The 14,898-nt window shown below is 42.7% G+C and overlaps 1 long non-coding RNA gene across 1 annotated transcript in view; it reads left to right on the top strand.

The window, feature by feature from the left end:
* Window positions 1-14,898, top strand: part of LOC143147038 (uncharacterized) — an 87,243-nt gene that overhangs the window by 37,838 nt on the left and 34,507 nt on the right. The gene's annotated exons all lie outside the window — the stretch shown is intronic.

Raw genomic sequence — 14,898 nt, 5'->3', positions numbered from 1 at the left:
AAACGAGCGTGGAAACGACAAATGTTCGTACATCTTTCTTTTTTTCTTTTTATCTGAAAAAAAAAAAACAAAAGAAAGAAGACGTAGGAACCTCGACCGTTTCGACTCACCCTGAATTTTTACGAAGATTCGTGATTTAATTCAAATCGAAATTTTCGATTAATGTACGCCCTTCGATAAATCGTATTGCCAATTATCGCGTGTACAGATTTTTACGCGCGGAAACAAGTTACAATGATACGTTGCACTCGTTCTCTTTATCGTGCGAGCGTAAGAACGCTATTTAAATGTTCACTGGATATTAACACCCATAAAAGCAGCCCCCACCGCGAATCGGTTTCAGTTTTACTCGAAGACGAGTTAACGATCCCCGGTTTACGTACCTTCCTGTGGAGATTGCCGACATTTATTATAGCACAACCGGTTGTAATGTTTCACCGATGGTCGATCGCGGTGCACACTGTACGAAATTATTACGTCATTATCCGCCGTTAAATCGCGATTAACTGCATTCGCTAGGTAACTCAATTCAATGTTTCCACAATCGAGTAACCGTAATAAATATCAATTCGCTTCAATGGAATTTTTCGCCGCCTCGGTTAACGCGCTCCGGCTCGTACATCACGCGCTTAAAGACGCATTAGAATTTCAAGCGTTCGTTCGGCCTCTTTCTTCGAGTATTTCAATTCCTTTGAAACGGTGCAGCGGTTAATTGTCGCCGAATGGACGACGATTTTCCTGCAAGTTTTTCGCGTCGCTCGATACACGTTTGCACTCAATGAAAATAGATACGGTGACTCACAGGTTTCATCGCGTGCTACGCGATATCAATTAATCGTGCCAACTGCTGTGTCGTACCTTCTTTTGAATTTGACGAATAAAAATTCACCGTATCGAGCTCCTGCTCCTGCCTCGTTATCTCGCATTAAAGCTTCGAATAGACCGAGCAACGCTCGGCAAATAAAAGATTCGAAGGTTCTTACGGGAAATAAAACGATCGGTTGCTTACAATGCGCACGAGTGCGAACCAGCATTGGAAAACAGTATGAATAGGGAATAAAGTGTTTCTTGGAAACGGTATAAAAATATTCCGACCGATGTATCCGAATGAATTAACGCGATAATTATTGTACAAGAAAATTACATTAGATGCTGGATAATAAATCTCCATAATTTTGCAATAAATATTCTTTATGTAATGCGCGACCGCTTGGTAATTCGTTTAATTGTGATACGAACTTCGATATTAAAATCGTACGAGTTTGATTAAAAATCCTCAGCTAACCAAAATCGTACGTATCCGATTTAAATATATATATTCTAATTTTTAGCTCGAAATGGATATCGAACGGATAATAACTCGGGACGATATTCTTCCGAAACAAACAAATCTAACTGCAAGAAATTTTCTTCCATCTAAGTATCTCCGTTCAGTTTGCTCGTTAAGGTACAACTCTTGTTATTTTGATTCGTGCGCGCGGGTAGGTGTCTCTCGTCGACCGTTCGATGCCTCGCGATCTCTTGGAAAAAAAAGAAACGTTTCCAACTGCGGTGTAAAAAAGATATTCCTCGTTCGTGGACTGTGTACGTCCAGAACGAATAAACATGTCAGTTTTATTTGAAGGAGACCGCGAGTCGCCGTAAGTCTTAGGTAAATCTAGATAAATCTCGATTCGAGGGTCGAAGTTTCCGTACGAAACGGAGATCGAGAAAAATGCAAATGCAACCTCGCTGGATCTCTCCTCGATCTGCCCCCCACCCGGTTTAGTTTACGCAACTTGCAGACGTAGTGCTCGCTGCATATGGTAGCCGAAGCGGCGAGTGAGCAGCGAGTACTCGGACCCGCTCGGTCCCGTGCGCCAACGACGATGATAGGCGCGTTACACGTGGGCGGCGGCGTGCTCGTCAGTGTTTCCTCGACAAAGGGGAACGCGGTGTTGGCCGGTTTGACGTGTGATCGATCCGTCGGATCGGCCCTCGATCCTGATTTACGCCCTCATAAATAATGGGCCCTTCGCGCCTCCGTACAATCCTGTCGCGAGAATCTATGCACGCCGGGCGATCGGGTCGATCGACGTTCCGTCGGGTCATCGATCCGTCAAACTGTCGATTCTTCGCTCGGGGCACGCAGAACCCGGAGAACAGGGAAGAGAAACGTGTCATAACTAACCGTGTCGTGTAAAACGTCACGCGTGACGTTACTTTTCTCTGCCATTAGTTCCCAACAGGAAACGGCGAACAGTTGTTGCGATCTTTTTTTTTTTTTTTTGATTTTTTTTCGGTTTTTTATTTTTCTTTTTCCTCTTTTTTCGAAAGGAACGTCGAGCGGACCCCTGTTTGCACCGTGCTCGATAAATGTTTCAATGTTTCCTGGATCTCGTTTTTGGGGGCACTTCCGCCAGCTCGGTGCCGAACCCGTGATAAACGGGAAGTATCGTAACAGGTAACGTTTTCAGTTAGAGAGTCGATCGGAGCCGATTGAAGAATGACGCTCGCAGTCCCGCTCGCAACCCGCTCGTTTTTCAACTCGGGAGTTCGCGCCGATTGCGCAACCATCGTTGCTCGTATGTTGATTTAGAAATTCCACTGTAACTGGGAAACGCGTGTAGCAGGGATGATGACGATACTGTTTGCATAATGCTTGCAAAAGAAGCGGAATGTCTCTTACCGAGCGTAAAGTTGGCGAATGGCGTTAAAATAGTTTCTGTGTTCTCACGGTTCGAGGCTTCGATTCTAGTTCTTTTTTAAACATCGACGAGCAACGGTTCCGATCCACCTGGAAATGGGAGGGACATTTTCTTCTCTTGTTCTTGAATCTTTGATATCGCCATAGGTTTCAATTGCGCACTCGTCGCGCGTTAACCGAATCCGTGGTCGGTTCAAACTCAATTGACCATTGAAAGCCACCACTCCGACCGTGAATCACGAGTCTCAGTTTTACGTAGCGTCTCTCCGCATCAAAGACAGAGAGTTCGCGCCTGCAGGTAAATACGCGCATAGAAACTTACGAGAGCGCTCCGGAGTGGCCAAACGGTACAGAGGGGATAAGTCCCTCTCTAGCCTTGAGCGGCAAGTTGATTTTGATCCTATTACAGCACCCGTGAAAACTATAAAATGTATAGACGGCGAGTTCTCGGCTAACGACGATAGAGGGGTATAAATACCTCCTGTTGAAGCTCGGATGACGTTGCTCGAACGATTTGACAAAGGTTTCTTTTTAAGCTGTTCGTGTTCATCGAGCTGTCTTCCATCGACGAAAGACGTATTTACCAAGAATTATCAAAGATATCTCCGTATTCGCTGAAGAGAAAACTCATTTTCTTTGGAAAACACTCGAAGAAGGAAGATCAATATCGAAAAAAAACTCGCGACTTGGGTACAATGTACGCGATGGATCGTGTCGTCACGGGATTACGTAATCCGTGTTAGAGGAATTCTCGTCGAATCGTTTCGATCGGATTAATACCGCCGCTCCGAGAAACATCGTTTCGTTAACGTTTTCACAGTCCGTGTCGTCTACGAACCGTTGATGAAGATAATTGGTATCCAATCCGTTTAATTGGTTTCATAATTTCTGGCGATATCGCCGGATCAACGGAACAACAAGAGATTCGACATCAATGATACCGACACGCGGTCTAATTATTCGGGTTGAACGTTGTTAATTGAATTACGCGATAAATCCGTGTAATCGGACGTTAACGGGGAGTAATAGCTGGACGATTCCTTAAGTAATAATTTCTTATAGCGTACATTGTAATTGATCGTCAGGGCGCATCGCAACCGGTTACGCCGCCATAAACGACGGTAATCTCATCGGAAAGCGCGTAAACCGTGGATCGTTAACCAGATCGTAATCCTCGTCCAACGGAGATGAAATGGAAACTGATCCGTGATACGAACTTTTACGGCCGTTTATTCGTTCGAAAAAATACGCGACCGAGCCGTAAACAAAGTATTTACGTTTTTCCTCGATTCGCGATTCCACGAATCCTGGATCGCTCCGATTGATCCTCGTATTCGATGGTTTTCGTCTCGTTTTCTTTTTACAGGGCACCGTTTTAATCGTTTGACGAACCCAACTCGTCGCACCATTGGAAGGATTTAACACTGAAACCATCAAAAGGGTCGACTTGACTCGTTTCGATCTTTTTTTTTTTTAAATTACTCGATTATTAGCGGTGTCTTTGCCTACGATACTCGTGGACAGTTATCAAAACGGACAATCGATACTCGTAAATTAATTTGCCCTTTCTCCAAGATCGTTCGTGTCGGTGGTAATTCCACGGTTTCGAGATCGCGTGTGCAAAGTTTCAATGGGAAATATTTATCATTTGATTTGGACTACTGTAATTACTATGGAGCATTCAAATACGACGCGTTTTGGATGAAAATAACTATATCCGAGTTTGATCACCTTTTCGCGGGTGATGGGAATTTTTGAAAAGACGAAAAGTGTATTCGTAGATTTTCGTTCGAATCGGTGACCCGCTGGACAACTTAAAAATATAACAAAAAAATCCGAAGAATCCGTGGAAAAAAAAATATTTACGCTGTAACGGTGGAACGTTCGAATTGCACGCCGAATTCCTCTCGTTCTCCTTCGCTCCTCCACATTCCGATTTTTCAACCGCCATACTTGTATCAATTTTTTTTTCTCGTATCTTTGCGCGGAAAAGAGCTACCGCTCGTCCCAGTTTCTAAGATTCTAGATATGTATCATTGTGGTTTGAGAATGAATTCCGATACATGTAACCCAGATACGACGAGCAGTCCACGATATGAGAACAATATTAGACACGATCTATTCTCTCGATAGCACCGCGACAAGCAAACTTTAAAATCAATTGTCGATACAACGAACGACGTATCGCGCACCTTCGATACATCGAAATACCTACGAAGAACAAAGTACGCGAAATACATCGAAATATGAGCAACGCTTACTGCACAACCGCGAAACTATTGCGAATAGATCGGGTAAATTTTCCCGATTAAAACGAGCCCAAACGCGGCTCGATTTCGATCACTGTTAATTATACACCGGTGGTGGTGTTTTCGAAAAATTTCCAATTACGTATGATCGAAAAAAATTTCGAACGATATCGTGTTTGGCCTCGTTTTCATCGGGAAAAACTCGCCGCTCCGTTGTCGGTGTTCTCGCAAAGATACGCTAGAAAATATGAAAATTTCTATTTTAATCAGCGAACGAAATTCGATACCGGTTGCGTGGCTAGTTTCTCTCGCCTGCGGTTAGCGACCGCACGAGTGGACAGGTCGTTCGAGCCGGGTAAATAAAACTAGACGGAGGAGAAAGAGGGGGAACGGTGCGAGTTCAGTTATCGAGGGAAACGTTCGATCAGTTAACGAGAGGATATTGTATCTCTGTGCGAACACAATACGCGCATCGGTGTCGAAAACGGTGCTCGCGATAAATAATTTCTCCCGGTCGATGTTGTCGAGGAATATCGTGTTGAAATTATTCCGGGTGCCGAAGATTCACCCGAAACGCAAAACTGTCTTCGTGGTACGCGGGAAATTTGAAATTTATGCGTTCCTGTTAGTAGGCTGTTTCACGAGCATTGAATTCACGGAATTCGAGCACAGAGCTCCGTTTATTAGAGGAATATTCCGGCTGCTTGTGTACGTTACTTAACACAAGGCTGTTTGGCACTTAAGAATAATTTATGACACTGGCCTCTCGCGCGAACACCATCTGGCCGTCGGTTTAGCTGTTACAGAAAAAGCTGAAGTAAAAAGTGTAAGGAAAAATATTGTTGCGTCATTCCCTGAATGAAAATCAGATTCCACGGGGGCGAGTTACTACGAGAGAACGGCAATTTGTTTAGGGTAACTTGCGACACCGTCTTCTCGGAAATTAATTAAATAGGTCTCGATTTCCGAACTATTCAACGACAACGTGATCCGTCCGTTGATATATTTCCGACACTTTGGCAGTGGATTACCACTCGTTCGTTGGCCCGCGATATTTTTCAAATGTACTCGATCGAATATTCGCCACGGTAAAGAATAATCTACGAGTTTGGTACACCAATCGTCTACTTTTTACGAAGAGCGTCGCTTTTGTTCCTTTTTTTTCCTTTTTTCCAACTTTATCCGTTCGAAATACGAAATCGATTAATATTCGGTAAAATGTTCGGGAGTGTGTGTAATTTATTTTAAAGCGGAACAAATTTCTATTGGATAATCTTTGCGGAAATTCCATTCAAAAATATGCCAATATCAACATTTTAATTGATTTACCAATGAATTATTCCATCGACGAATAAACACGGTAGAATATCATACAGGAGGAAATAAATCTTTATGCAAATGAATGACATATATCGCGCGTATGTTGAAAACAATAATACGGTATTTTATCTCGTCGAAACTTTTACCCGGACAAAAGTTGTTATTACTTTAAAAACACAGTACCCTATTGTTTCACAGGAATGGGAATTTAAATCGGTCGGTAGTGAAAATATTACTCTTCCGGAATGCACTTTTAATCATTTTGTTTCGATAAAGGAATGCGTCAGTTGGTTAACATTTTTCACGCGTTACCCAACGGATGTGGTGATTACGTCTGTTAAAAGGTGAATCAGATCTGGCGTTCTTTTGCCATCGACGCATCTGGCCATTAATAATTAAACCTTCAACGTGCGCTTTATATTATTGTCACAGAGTTACGCCTCGCTTGTCCTTGGTTACGTCATCGTGTGCCTGAGTAACATTTGACGTCTTCCGATAAGTTCGCCGTACAACCAATCCTTGTTTTATTTATGTTTCTTGATCGTGAACGGATAACGTTTTTCCAGCGTCGTTCAAATCGACGCGTTCCTCTTTTACGATCGCGATTCAATCGTATTTTCATCGTTCAAGAACTTTTAATAAACACGATAACACGTGGAATTCGATCGAATAGAATTTTACGATTGACTAACAATTACAAATTTATGCCGAACGTTCGTAATCTCAGGTAACCCGATGTCTCTTTCGACGATAATCAATTTCATTATTTTTAATTATCCGTACGCAACACACATTGAAAACGTACTCTTCCAATTACGACGCGAAAATACAATAATTGTTACCGATAAACGTGCAGCGAATTGCGTCTGTGCTTAATTAGCGTATCATTCAACCAAGACATTAAAACAAATTACTTTGTACAAATTGATTTCCCACTTCGTTGATGAACAATAAACGCGGTCGACTGTTCGAAATGAAACTGCGGCAACAATATCCTGGTATTTAAAACTCCGCACAATTGGTTTTCTTTTCCTTTTTCTTTTTTTTTTATACGTTACAGTCTGATGGGCGTAATTACAAAAATGTGTAATTTCCAACACACAGACTCGTTTTAAGTTTCGGACAATGGCCACCGATACGTGGATCGTAACGCGCGAAATATTCGTTTCCTTGGAATGGATTAAAAACGTTAATGAAATTGGAGAATATTTAAAATAATCGATGGCGATAATTATACATAATAGAATTAAACGTTTCGAATTTAAAATGAATCGGATCGATTACGCTTTTAAAAATTGTATGTCTTTTAAAATTTAATTTCATCGGTCGCAATATTTATCTTTATTCGGTCGATAAAATTCGAGCAAGATGGCGCATCGTTTCGATAGAATCGTAAATCGAATTCGATCTAGAGAATCTCGTACGGTTAAATCCCGAAAGTTGTATTTATTTATCGTTCCGTGCGTTTTCGAACGCAACGATACCGATTTTTAGAAAACGTTTAGCATCCCTTGTCTCGTCGACACGGTTGGGAATCTTTAATTTTAATTGCAGCATTAACTGAGAGGTTATCTCGGTGGGTAGTCGTCGATTGTCTGCGTTATAGCGAAATTTTTACAACTTTCGTATCGAAGCAGTTTTCCTCCTAGTAATCGCTTTTATAGAATGAAACTGGTTTCGCTGGTACGAGTAAACCGTACGTATTGAATGAGCAGAAACGAGAAGCGACCGTGATAAAAATAACAATCGTGATTTTCACCGGTTCGTACGCGACAACAAGGCACGGGTTAACCACGGAACGCTGAACATTCGTGATTCTGATTAGACGCACTTTGAGAACCGTAGGTAACTATAGCTACCTGTGTACTACACGACAACTGTTGGGACTCGACCAAGGTTTATTATGTCATAAAACATAAGAGCTGCGTAAGCTATACTGTCCTACCTTTATTTCTCGTGACTCATGATCCCGCTACAAGTCGAGCCGAGAAACATGAGAAAATTGCCCCAAATATGTTTTACGTCGTAAATGATTCATCGAGTGTATAAATAAACGACGACTGTTTAGTCTCGTCGATCGACGTTCAGTTTTTGTCAATAAACGTGTTGACAGTATGAGAAGTCCCGATCGTAAATTCGATAAAAATGCTAACTCCGAAAAATTATCGCGCGTTTGGATACGGCCGTTTTCCAAATATCTGATCCTGATTTATACCAACGTAGGATGAATATAAACGTAACACGATGAAACCGTTCGAAACGAAATACCGTCCGTCGAGTTGTCGCGCAATTTCTACGTGCACTTCGATAATCGTTTCCTATTCTCCATTGTTTGGATCGTTCTTCATTTTCGAATAAAGTTCCATAGTTTTAGAAAAAAGACGAAATTTATAGTTAACATGTACGTAATACCGTGATGTTCTACATCTTGGGACATTATTCTGTGATATTTAAAAGTACGAAACAACGAGTTCGTAGGATTATTTTTTCGATAGCGTCGATTGCTCGATTCCACCGAGTCGAGATCGAACAGACACCCGGTACAACCTCGATTTCCACACCCACGTTTACGTTTTCCTTCCTTTGTGCACAGCTCTGGTAAACCCTTTACATTTTACGCGTTCCCCTACAGATGTACGCGTTACTGGGTACACTTCTGCGCCTCTTTCGACGAAGAAGGTCGAAACCCCACGGTCAAAAACGTTACACTAATCGAGCTCGTTAGGACGACGCTTCCTGCAATTTATTTCGTTCCCACAAGGTACTTTCCGCGCTGTTTATCATTTTTAGTGTCTTCCGTTGGAACGAGCGCGTTAGAAACGCGCCACTCACCGAAAGACAACGAACTCCCGGTGTTCACCGAACGAGAAACACTACCGCGAAACGAATCGTGCGCACGCGCATGCGCGGACGTCGATTCGTCGTTAATGTAACTCGGGCCGAAGTTTCCGCGATCTCCGTAACAACCGGTGCGAGTGAAAAAAAAAAAGAAAACGAAAAGGAGAGAAGAAGATAGAGAGAGAGAGAAAAAAAAGAAGAAGAAGAAAGAAAAATCACCCGCACGAAATCAATTTTCCGCGAGATGGGAATACTAAGGAGACACGTACACGGAGTGGGGTAGGAGAGGAGGTGTCGTTCGAGTTCCGTCGGGTGGCGGAATTAAAACGCCTGTTTCGGAATATTCCGACGGAACCGGAAGCCTGTGGCGGCGGCGAACGTGATGGAACAAAGAATAGGAAGCGAGGGAGAAACGGGAAAGGAACTGGAACAACGGATGAAACGGATTCGAGTCTCTCCGCTGTTCGAGATGACGTCATAAACCTTATTTATATCCGCGCGTGTTTGAGGCGTATAGCGGTGCCGTTATTCGGGGCACACCTCGTTTCAGTTTGCGCGCGGATGCGGGCGGAAATACGTGGATACACACGCGTGTACGTCCGTGCTTGCGGTTAAACACGCACCGCTCGCGCGCCAGGGCACGTCCTACGCTCGACGATTGCGTCATGCGGCAGTTTGCGTTGCTGGATTACGAAATCCTGGAAAATCTACGAGCCCACGCCGTCGCCGTGCCGGTAGAATCGAATGCCCACGGCAACGGTCTATCGACGACTACGGTGTAGAATACGCGCCCACCATCCACTCCAGAGAATCTTCGGAACGTTCGAAATTTTTCAAATTATTTCGATCGCCAGTATTCGAACGATCCGTAATCGCATTTCGAAACTCCGTTCCGTGAGGGCTCGGTCGCGTAAATTGAACTGAAAATATTTTACCCACGGATCATTTTTTTCGGTACAAATCTCGCTCGACTTTGTAACGCATAATTTCATGAACGATCGAATTTCATCCGCGGTAAGAAAACTTTCTAGTCTCCCGATGGATACTCGCGCACTTTGCCACTTATTGGGTGCCAGCTTCTCGTCGTACCGGGTTGTTTCGGAAAGTTCATCGGTCAACGATCTTTCCGATAGACGGCTTCGCAGTCGATTCGATATTTTCCCGTGTGTTTTATTTTACGTTTAGTGAAATAAAATTAAAATAAAATTTTACGTTTAGTACCGAGTGCTATCGAATTTATGCGGAAAATAACATTTAGAAAATACGAAAACGTATTTTCGTCGGTTGCGTTCGTTTCGATCGCAGCGAACGTCCGATCGCCGATGTGGATTATCAAACGAATATAATTTTCCAAAAGTTGGTGACTTTGGATAAACAATCATTTTTAGCACGGTGAAGCAGTACCAACGCTACTTACGAAAACACCGTGTGCAAAGATTCTAGTCTGGTGATTGATTTCTGATAACGTGAAAACGGATACGTCCTGCGGATTGAAAGATTTCGAGTTCGATTCGAAACTTCGAAGTAAGTATCATAAATACCACGATTAATGTTCTTATTTTTAGAACAATATTCATCGCTTGCGTCATCTCTAAAGTAGCAGTTATTATATCGTAATCTCCACGGACTCTGTAATAACCACGTTCCGCGTAGCTGAAACAATGAATATGGATTTGGATGCGATCGTGGAACTTTTTAACGTTTGAAATTAGCGAATTTTTGTAAACGCTCTCCAAGACCAAACATTAATTAAGTTTCTTTGGGCGGAAAGTTCGTCGACGATTCTGGCTCCGTTTCAAAAGCGTGTGCGTTAGAAAAAAATTTTCGCTGAATTCCGAACACCGCGGTTCCGTCATGAGAAAAAGCTGGATCCGCGGCACGGGAATAGAGAGAGAGTCGAGATGAATCCACAAAATGTTGCGCGGCCGGGAGATTGTTCAGAGAAAAAGTCAAAAATTAAGAACCGGAGGAAATTCGGTTACGCTTTTACGAATCTCGGGCACGGGACGCTTGTGTTGTAATATTACGACGCCGGGCCATATGTGGTGGTTAACGGGAAACAGAGGAAATATAAAATGAATTATGACTGGAACGGACACGTTGCGTCTACCATCCTTTATGGTTAATACGAGAAAAATGCATATTCGCGTTTCGCTGGGACGATGTTTTAATCTTGCCCCGCATCCACTATGTGCGCCAACGATGTAACACAATGTTCACCTATGAGTCCACGAAAATGTGATTTAAATACGACGAAGGTATTACCATAATTAATTCTAACGAATAAACTGGTTTCGGCTGTCGCTCGACTTTTTCCGCAAGTTCGTCAACTCGAACGAAACGAAAACGAAATAATGATAATACCGCGTAGCGAGAATCAAAGTTATTCTGTATCGTCTCGTTGCGCGTGGAACACGAAGAAACACTTCCCACTTACGAGGAACACTTTTACGTCGCATAAACAAAATTGGCGACCACACCCGGGTTCGGTTTTAATTATTCAGCGCGAGCGATCATCCGTTTTACGACGAGGCGAGCAATTTGTCAGACGAGGGTGGACACGTTTGATAAATTTTTTACTCCGTTCTTGTTAAAGAATGTGATACACCGTTCCGTATCAATTTCAATTTCTTACTCCGTCGAAAATGAAACGGTAGATCGTCCGATAGAGGAAATACGTAACACGTATGTTACATTCGATTTCGTCGACGCGATACATTCGAACGTATTATGCATCGATATGAATTTTGTTAAAATTCAATTTGCTTTTATATTGCTTCTTACGAACGTAATATACACAATAATTGGATCAGATTATTGTCCAATCCGATGTCTTCGCATTGGATTTGCCCTCCTTGATATAACTACTGTAGTTCCAATTGAAACACTTCGGAAATGGGTTTTTAGGTTTCGTTCGAGTGGTCGTGACTCCCTGATTTGCATACACGGTCTGTACAACCGGATGCTTGATTCGATAGACCGTTTCTAATAAGGCGATCCCATAATACAGGGTGTCCCGCTCGAAACAGGCCATCCAATTATCTCTTTTAGCAGCGACGATACGAAGAAATGTTTCGTGTACAACTTTAACGCTTTTAAAATCGAACAAATTTTTCCAAAGATCACGTATACACATATTTTACGTATACGTAAGTGTACACTTTTTTATCTTGCGCGTCCTATCGATATTAGTACACTTTTGGTCATTACGAATTTTCAACCAAAGGTCACCGATGTTTGAAAAAGAACATTAAAAGAAATTCGAGTTGGTAATTTTACAAAGCGTAAGATTGGATACGAAACATTTCTTTGTGTTGTCACGATCGAAAAAGATAATTAGTTCTCAGACTCGATTGAATCAGACTATAATAATACGCACTTGCGTGGGTATCTCGAAGCATCTTCGATTGGCCAGGTGGAAGCAGCCATTTTTGTCATTACAGTGTGTCATTCCGACATTCCTGGTCGTGGTATACTCGCTTCTCGAAACGACGAAACAGTATTTTTAAGTTAGGTCTGCATCGGTATATTTTTTTATCGAGTACGGCTCCGTTTTCTTCGGTTTAGCCACTTGTTCCTGAAAATCGTATCAATTGTGTAAGTAACATTCCATGGAAACCAATTGAAACGAGATGGAAAGAAATTGCAAAATCTTAAACCGTAATTCCATGAAATTGCAAGAGCAATATTACAAATTGCACGACGTATCGACGTTCTCGACGAGTTATGCAGAAACATTGGAAAAACTACTGCGCCAGCAGACGTAGTCGATAAAAAATTATTCCTGTCAGAGGTAGCTATTCCCTTTGTTTCCACTAGTTTATTTTCCGTCCGACTGAAGAAAATTCGATTTTATCATAAGCTGCTGCTACCCTTCCTTTCTCTTCCCTCGTGCTACCCGGTGATCTCTGACTGTTGTCCTCCTCCTGTTCCCGCTACCCCGTGTACACTGTCGTGTCGTAAATAATAGGAAGGAAACGTATGAAATACCGAAAGGACACGTGCGTCCAGCAATTTCGTTTCCAAACATTGCGTACCATTATATATGGTTTTGTTTAACATAAGAAACCAATAAGACGCAACACGTTCGAACTGTTCCCATACTGAATTGTACCCACGTATGGTAGAACAGGGAACGTGTGCCCACATCGAGAATTCTTCCATCGAAAATGTAATTCTAATCGATGAAGATTCACGAGACTGGTATACGAATTGTCTCGTTTAACTTCGTTAGTTTTACTTATGCACAAATATACGTACATAAGAGATCTCTGATTATTATGTTCTGAAACGAAACCACGTAGACCGGTTAAAGACGTTGACGAAGTTGACCAAGTCCAAGAGTTTATAAAGTGCCACAGCCCCTTGGTCCGTCGACCAGGTTGGACTATGGTCGTGTGGTGGTAGTTGGTGGGCCCATATCACTGGTTAGAATTTCGACCTAATGCACGGGTCACGGTTAACGAACCCATGCATCGTTCTACATGGACGATGGAGGTTTAGAAAGGCTTTGCGCAAACTAGTGTGGGTACACAGGGCTTGCGATCCGGTATCGTACTGTCCGTAGCTCTAACGGACGGTCACTCCTCCTTCGATGGGCCCGCAACATGATTCTTTTGGAAAGCAAGGGCTGCCCGGGTTAGCTTATTCACGCACCCAAGGCACTAGTTGACCTATACTAAGAACTTCAAGATAACTGGATGTAATATTGATGGCGCCACCTCGTCGCGGCTTAAATAGTACCATGGAGGCTAGTCAAAGTGATTTATAGAGTAAACCATTCCTCCGTTCCTACCAAATCCCAGGATTGATAGAGTGCATAGTTCTCCGGATGGGCTTGAACCATTACGATGAATTAGGTTGTATCAGATTTCTGATTTATTTTCCACGCTTTCTGGCTGTCTCTCGCGAGTCTTGTCTCGTTCTCTGTTTACGTTTACATCGTATGTCCTGTTCAATTGGTACAGCGATGGTCGTTGCATTCGTACACGATCGGTGTGTTGGTTTCGTAAGTGTGACGAGTTACAGCGGTGTGCGTCGATGGAGAGTAAAAAAAAAAAACGGTTTTCCCCTTCTGTTTCGTATTCAGAAGCGGTAAATGAAACAATTTGTATTCATTTAAGTCCATACGACCCGAGAGCGTACACCTACTAAAATTTGAATCGCTTTAAGATCATCAAGTGCCTCGATACATTTCGAGTTGTGGTTTTATATCGTACTTTGAAACGTAGTATCCTGGTACAGCTCGGGCCTCGAGAGACGCGTTTACCTCGTGAAAAGGTGAAAGAGACAAATTAATAGAAAGAGATCGCAGGTTCAATACTTTGGCAAAAATTGCGAAGAATATCCGCGGAGAATGTACATAAAGTATGTCTTCTTCATCTCTTGTATGTACTCGGGAAATTGAAAACCCGGATGTTTCTCGTGGTCTCTTTTCCTTGGATTTGTTCCCGCGAATTCTTCCGTTACCTGCCGCTGTCTCAAACTGCATCAAATTTCTAGGAAGAAGTTCCACGTTACACTCGAGGGAACTCGAAACACGAGATACGCGCTAAAGTAATATTCGGGGTTGCCTTGTGTCCCGCGCATTTTTATTTGTTTCGGAAATCTTGGCGGAAGAGAAAATATTAGGATACCGCAAATGAGGTTTTCCATCGATCGGACTCTAAGAGCATGTCACTGCATTAAATAAGAGACGAATATCCGGAAAAATCGACCAACAAAGGGAGTGCAGCTTCGCGGATGCGACCTTGTGGTATTCGTAAACAGTGGATCTGGGTTAAGGTAGACGCAACATGAGATCAA

Source organism: Ptiloglossa arizonensis, chromosome 5 (genome assembly GCF_051014685.1).
Source record: "Ptiloglossa arizonensis isolate GNS036 chromosome 5, iyPtiAriz1_principal, whole genome shotgun sequence".
Classification (NCBI taxonomy): Eukaryota; Metazoa; Arthropoda; class Insecta; order Hymenoptera; family Colletidae; genus Ptiloglossa; species Ptiloglossa arizonensis.
The sequence above is the reverse complement of the archived record's forward strand: the minus strand, read 5'-3'. Positions and strand labels throughout refer to the sequence as shown.